Source organism: Arachis ipaensis, chromosome B5 (genome assembly GCF_059453495.1).
Source record: "Arachis ipaensis isolate K30076 ecotype BB chromosome B5, ASM5945349v1, whole genome shotgun sequence".
In the NCBI taxonomy this organism is placed as follows: domain Eukaryota; kingdom Viridiplantae; phylum Streptophyta; class Magnoliopsida; order Fabales; family Fabaceae; genus Arachis; species Arachis ipaensis.
The window spans coordinates 103539746-103546136 of record NC_142440.1 but is presented as its reverse complement, the minus strand read 5'-3'; the positions used below and the strand labels follow the sequence as shown (position 1 = coordinate 103546136).

General features: G+C 38.6%; 1 non-coding gene across 1 annotated transcript; it reads right to left on the bottom strand.

Moving 5' to 3' along the window:
- Window positions 1-2615: 2615 nt before the first annotated feature.
- Window positions 2616-2723, bottom strand: LOC148565219 (small nucleolar RNA R71). Its single transcript, XR_015884218.1, has one exon. It is a non-coding gene; the product is annotated as a small nucleolar RNA R71 (small nucleolar RNA).
- Window positions 2724-6391: the final 3668 nt, after the last annotated feature.

Sequence of the window (6391 nt, the reverse complement as noted above, 5' to 3'; positions counted from 1 at the left end):
ATGCTCTATTGTTTATTTGCAATTCAACTGATAAACATAATTGACTTCCTGACTAAGATTTACAAAATAACCATAGATTGCTTCAATCCAACAATCTCTGTGGGATTCGACCCTTACTCACGTAAGGTATTACTTGGACGACCCAGTGCACTTGCTGGTTAGTGGTACGAGTTGTGAAAAGTGTGATTCACAATTCGCGTACCAATCATGCCCATTTTGGACAACTGACGGTTCATCTTGTTGCTCAGATTAGGTAATTTTCTTTTTGTTTTCTTCTCAAAAATTTTTCAAAAATATTTCAAAATTTTCTCCTTTGTTTTCGAAAAAAATAATAATAATAATATAAAAATGTTTTCAAAAATTTTATTCAAAATTTTGAAGAATGAATTCTAGTGTTTCATGAAGCATGTGAAGCCTGGCTGGCTGTAAAGCCATGTCTAAATTTATTTGGACTGAGGCAGCAATTTGTTATCAAGAGCAAGCTAGTTGTTGCTAATCCATCTGCTGCTGTTCCTGATTCACCTGCTGAAGCTTGGCTGGCCATTGGCCATGTCTAGTGTTTTGGACCGTAGCTTTTATTGAAAGCTTGGCTGGCTAGTGAGCCATGTCTAATTCCTGGACTGAAGCTTTAGACTAAGAATGCAAGATTCTTGGAATTCATGTTAAAAATTTTGGAATCCTTATTTTTTCTTTTTCATATAATTTTCGAAAAAAATCCAAAAAAAAAAAAAATTAGAAAATCATAAAAATCAAAATCATTTTTTGTGTTTCTTGTTTGAGTCATGAGTCATGTCATAAGTTTGGTGTCATTTGCATGTGCATCTTGCATTTTTCGAAAATTTCATGCATTCATAGTGTTCTTCATGATCTTCAAGTTGTTCTTGGTAAGTCTTCTTGTTTGATCTTGATGATTTTTTGTTTTGTGTTGTATGGTGTTTTTCATATGCATTCTTGAATTCTTAGTGCGTAAGCATTAAAGAATTCTAAGTTTGGTGTCTTGCATGTTTTCTTTGCATTAAAAATTTTTCAAAATTGTGTTTATGATGTTCATCCTGACATTCAAAGTGTTCTTGGTGTTCATCTTGACATTCATAGCATTCTTGCATGCATTCATTGTTTTGATCCATAACTTTCATGCATTGCATCATTTTTCCTGTTTTTCTCTCTCATAAAAAAAATTCAAAAAACAAAAAAAATATCTTTCCCTTTTCCTCTCATCAAATTCAAAAATTTGAGTTGACTTTTTCAAAAATTTTTAAAATCAAGTTGTTTCTTATGAGTCAAATCAAATTTTCAATTTGAAAATCTTATCTTTTTCAAAATCTTTTTCAAAAATCAAATCTTTTTCAAAATTCTTAGTTATTTTCGAAAATTCCAAAAATATTTTTCAAAAATCTTTTTCTTATTTTTATATCAAATTTTCGAAAATAACATAATCAATTAATGTTTTGATTAAAAAATTTGAAGTTTGTTACTTGCTTGTTAAGAAAGATTCAAACTTTAAGTTCTAGAATCATATCTTGTGATTTCTTATGAATCAAGTCATTAATTGAGAATTTAAAAATCAAATCTTTTTCAAAACTAATTTCTAAAATATCTTCTTATCTTACCTTTTTCAAAAAGTTGGTTTCAAAATATCTTTTCTAACCTCCTAACTTCTTATCTTTTCAAAATTTGTTTCAACTAACTAACTAACTTTTTGTTTGTTTCTTAACTTTTTCAAAACTACCTAACTAACTCTCTCTCTCTAATTTTCGAAAATATCTTCCCTCTTTTTCAAAAATTTCTTTTTAATTAACTAATTATTCTTATTTTTATTTTTGATTTTAAAAATTTTCGAAAATCACTAACTCTTTTTCAAAAATATTTTTCGAAAATTCTCCCTCTCCCATCTTATTCTATTTATTTATTCATTTACTAACATCTCATCTCACATCTCAACCCTCCTCACAGTTGTGTTTCTTCCATTATATTACATTCTTTGTCTCCCCCTCTTCTTCTACTCACACAGAGATCCCTATACTGTGATATAAAGGATCTCTATTATTATTATTATTTTTCTGTGCCCTCTTCTTTGTCATATGAGCACGAGCAAGGATAAGAACATTCTTATGGAAGCAGATCCAGAACCTGAAAGGACTCTAAAGAGAAAATTAAGAGAAGCTAAATTACAACAATCCAGAGATAACCTTTCAAAAATTTTCGAACAGGAAGAGGAGATGGCAGCCGAAAATAATAATAATGTAAGGAAGATGCTTGGTGACCTTACTGCACCTAATTCCAATTTACATGGAAGAAGCATCTCCATTCCTGCCATTGGAGCAAACAACTTTGAGCTGAAACCTCAATTAGTTTCTCTGATGCAGCAGAACTGCAAGTTTCATGGACTTCCATCTGAAGATCCTTTTCAGTTCTTAACTGAATTCTTGCAGATATGTGATACTGTTAAGACTAATGGAGTAGATCTTGAAGTCTACAGGCTCATGCTTTTCCCTTTTGCTGTAAGAGACAGAGCTAGACTATGGTTGGATTCTCAACCTAAGGATAGCCTGAACTCATGGGATAAGCTGGTCAAGGCTTTCTTAGCCAAGTACTTTCCTCCTCAAAAGCTGAGCAAGCTTAGAGCTGATGTTCAAACCTTCAGACAGAAAGAAGGTGAATCCCTCTATGAAGCTTGGGAAAGATACAAACAGTTGACCAAAAAGTGTCCTTCTGACATGCTTTCAGAATGGACCATCCTGGATATATTCTATGATGGTTTATCTGAGCTATCAAAGATGTCACTGGACACTTCTGTAGGTGGATCCATTCACCTAAAGAAAACGCCTGCAGAAGCTCAAGAACTCATTGACATGGTTGCTAATAACCAGTTCATGTACACTTCTGAAAGGAATCTTGTGAGTAATGGGACGCCTATGAAGAAGGGAGTTCTTGAAGTTGATACTCTGAATGCCATATTGGCTCAGAATAAAATATTGACTCAGCAAGTCAATATGATCTCTCAGAGTCTGCATTGAATGCAAGCTGCATCCAACAGTACTCAAGAGGCTTCTTATGCAGAAGAAGCTTATGATCCTGAGAACCCTGCAATAGCAGAGGTAAATTACTTAGGTGAACCTTATGGAAACACCTATAACTCATCATGGAGAAATCACCCCAATTTCTCATGGAAGGATCAAAAGCCTCAACAAGGCTTTAATAATGGTGGAAGAAACAGGTTTAACAATAATAAACCTTTTCCATCATCCACTCAGCAAAAGACAGAGAACTCTGAACAAAATGCTTCTAATTTAGCAAATCTAGTCTCTGATCTATCTAAGGCCACTGTGAGTTTCATGAATGAAACAAAATCTTCCATTAGAAATCTAGAAGCACAAGTGGGCCAGCTGAGTAAAAGGATCACTGAAATCCCTCCTAGTACTCTCCCAAGCAATACAGAAGAGAATCCAAAAGGAGAGTGCAAGGCCATTGACATAAGCACCATGGCCAAACCTACAAGGGGAGTGGAGGACGTGAATCCCAAGGAGGAAGACCTCTTGGGACGTCCAGTGATCAATAAGGAGCTTCCCTCTGAGGAACCAAAGGACTCTGAGGCTCATCTAGAGACCATAGAGATTCCATTGAACCTCCTTATGCCCTTCATGAGCTCTGATGAGTATTCCTCTTCTGAAGAGAATGAGGATGTTACTGAAGAGCGAAATGCCAAGTTTCTTGGTGCAATCATGAAGCTGAATGCCAAATTATTTGGCATTAATACTTGGGAAGTTGAACCTCCCTTGTTCATCAATGAACTAAGTGATCTGGATCAACTGACATTGCCTCAGAAGAGACAGGATCCTGGAAAGTTCATAATACCCTGTACCATAGGCACCATGATCTTTAAGGCTCTGTGTGACCTTGGTTCAGGAATAAACCTCATGCCCCTCTCTGTAATAGAGAAACTGGGAATCTATGGGGTGCAAGCTGCTAAAATCTCATTAGAGATGGCAGACAGTTCAAGAAAACAGGCTTATGGACAAGTAGAGGACGTGTTAGTAAAGGTTGAAGGCCTTTACATCCCTGCTGATTTCATAGTCCTGGATACTGGAAAGGAAGAGGATGAATCCATCATCCTAGGAAGACCTTTCCTGGCCACAGCAAGAGCTGTGATTGATGTTGACAGAGGTGAAATAGTCCTTCAATGGAATGAGGACTCCCTTGTGTTTAAAACTCAAGGATCTCCCTCTGCAACCATGGAGAGGAAGCAGAAAAAGCTTCTCTCAAAGCAGAGTCAACCAGAGCCCCCACAGTCAAACTCTAAGTTTGGTGTTGGGAGGCCACAACCAAACTCTAAGTTTGGTGTTGAAATCTCATATCCAAACTCTAAGTTTGGTATTGGAGAGTCTCAACAAAGCTCTGCACATCTGTGAGGCTCCATGAGAGCCCACTGTTAAGCTATTGACATTAAAGAAGCGCTTGTTGGGAGGCAACCCAATTTTTATTTATCTAACTATATTTTTCTTAGTTATATGTCTTTATAGGTTCATGATCTTGTGGAGTCACAAAATGAATATAAAAATTGAAAACGGAATCAAAAACAGTAGAAGAAAAAATCACACCCTGGAGGAGCATCTGCCTGGCGTTCAACGCCAGAACAGAGCATGGTTCTGGCGCTGAACGCCCAAAATGGGCAGCATCCTGGCGCTGAACGCCCAGAACAAGCATGGTTCTGGCGTTCAACGCCAGAAATGGCAACAAATGGGCATTGAACGCCCAAAATGGGCACCAACTTGGCGCTGAACGCCCAGAGTTGTGTGCAAAGGCATTTTACATGCCTAATGGGTGCAGGGATGTAAATCCTTGACACCTCAGGATCTGTGGACCCCACAGGATCATCTCAGGATCTGTGGACCCCACAGGATCCCCACCTACCTCCACTCAACTCTTCTCATCCCTCACCACTCTCTTTCACACAATCCCATAAACACTCTTCCCCAAAAACCCTTCACCAATCACCTCAATCTCTCTTCCCCATCACCTCTTCACCACTCACATCCATCCACTCTTCCCCATAAACCTACCTCATAAACTCCACCTACCTTCAAAAATTCAAAACCAATTTCCCACCCAAACCCACCCATATGGCCGAACCTTAACCCCCCTCCCTTCCCTATATAAAGCCCTCCAGTCTTCATCAAATTCACACAACACACCCCTCTACACCCTTCTTGGCCGAAACATTTCCCACTCTCCCTCTCCATATTTTTTCTTCTTCTTCTTCTATTCTTTTGTTTATTGCTCGAGGGCGAGCAATATTCTAAGTTTGGTGTGGTAAAAGCATAGCTTTTTTGTTTTTCCATTACCATTGATGGCACCTAAGACCGGAGAATCCTCTAGAAAGGGGATAGGGAAGACAAAAGCTTCCACATCCGAGTCATGGGAGATGGAAATGTTCATCTCCAAAGCCCATCAAGACCACTTCTATGATGTTGTGGCCAAGAAGAAGGTGATCCCCGAGGTCCCTTTCAAACTCAAAAGAAATGAGTATCCGGAGATCCGACATGAAATTCAAGGAAGAGGTTGGGAAGTTCTAACAAATCCCATCCAACAAGTCGGCATCCTAATGGTTCAAGAGTTCTATGCCAATGCATGGATCACCAAGAACCATGATCAAAGTAAGAACCCGGATCCAAAGAACTATGTTACAATGGTTCGGGGGAAATACTTAGATTTTAGTCCGAAAAATATGAGGTTGGCGTTCAACTTTGATCAAAGGTTGGACCAAGTCCTTATGGACATATGTGTAGAAGGAGCTCAATGGAAGATTGACTCCAAAGGCAAGCCGGTTCAACTGAGAAGATTAGACCTCAAGCCTGTGGCTAGAGGATGGTTGGAGTTCATTCAGTGCTCAATCATTCCCACTAGCAACTGGTCTGAAGTTACTATAGACCGGGCCATCATGATCCATAGCATCATGATTGGAGAAGAGGTGGAAGTTCATGAGATTATACCTCAAGAACTCTACAAGGTGGCTAACAAGTCATCCACTATGGCAAGGTTAGCCTTTCCTCACCTCATTTGCCACTTATGCAATTCGGCTGGGATTGACATAGAGGGAGATATCCTCATCAAAGAGGACAAGCCCATCACTAAGAAGAAGATGGAGCAAGCAAGAGAGCCTATTCATGGAGCTCAAGAGGCGCAAGAAGCTCATTTCCATGAGATCCCGGAGATGCCTCAAATGCACTTTCCTCCACAAAATTATTGGGAGCAAATCAACACCTCCCTAGGAGAATTGAGTTCCAATATGGGACAACTAAGGGTGGAACATCAAGAGCACTCCATCATGCTTCATAAAATAAGAGAAGATCAAAAAGCAATGAGGGAGGAGCAACAAAGACAAGGAAGAGAC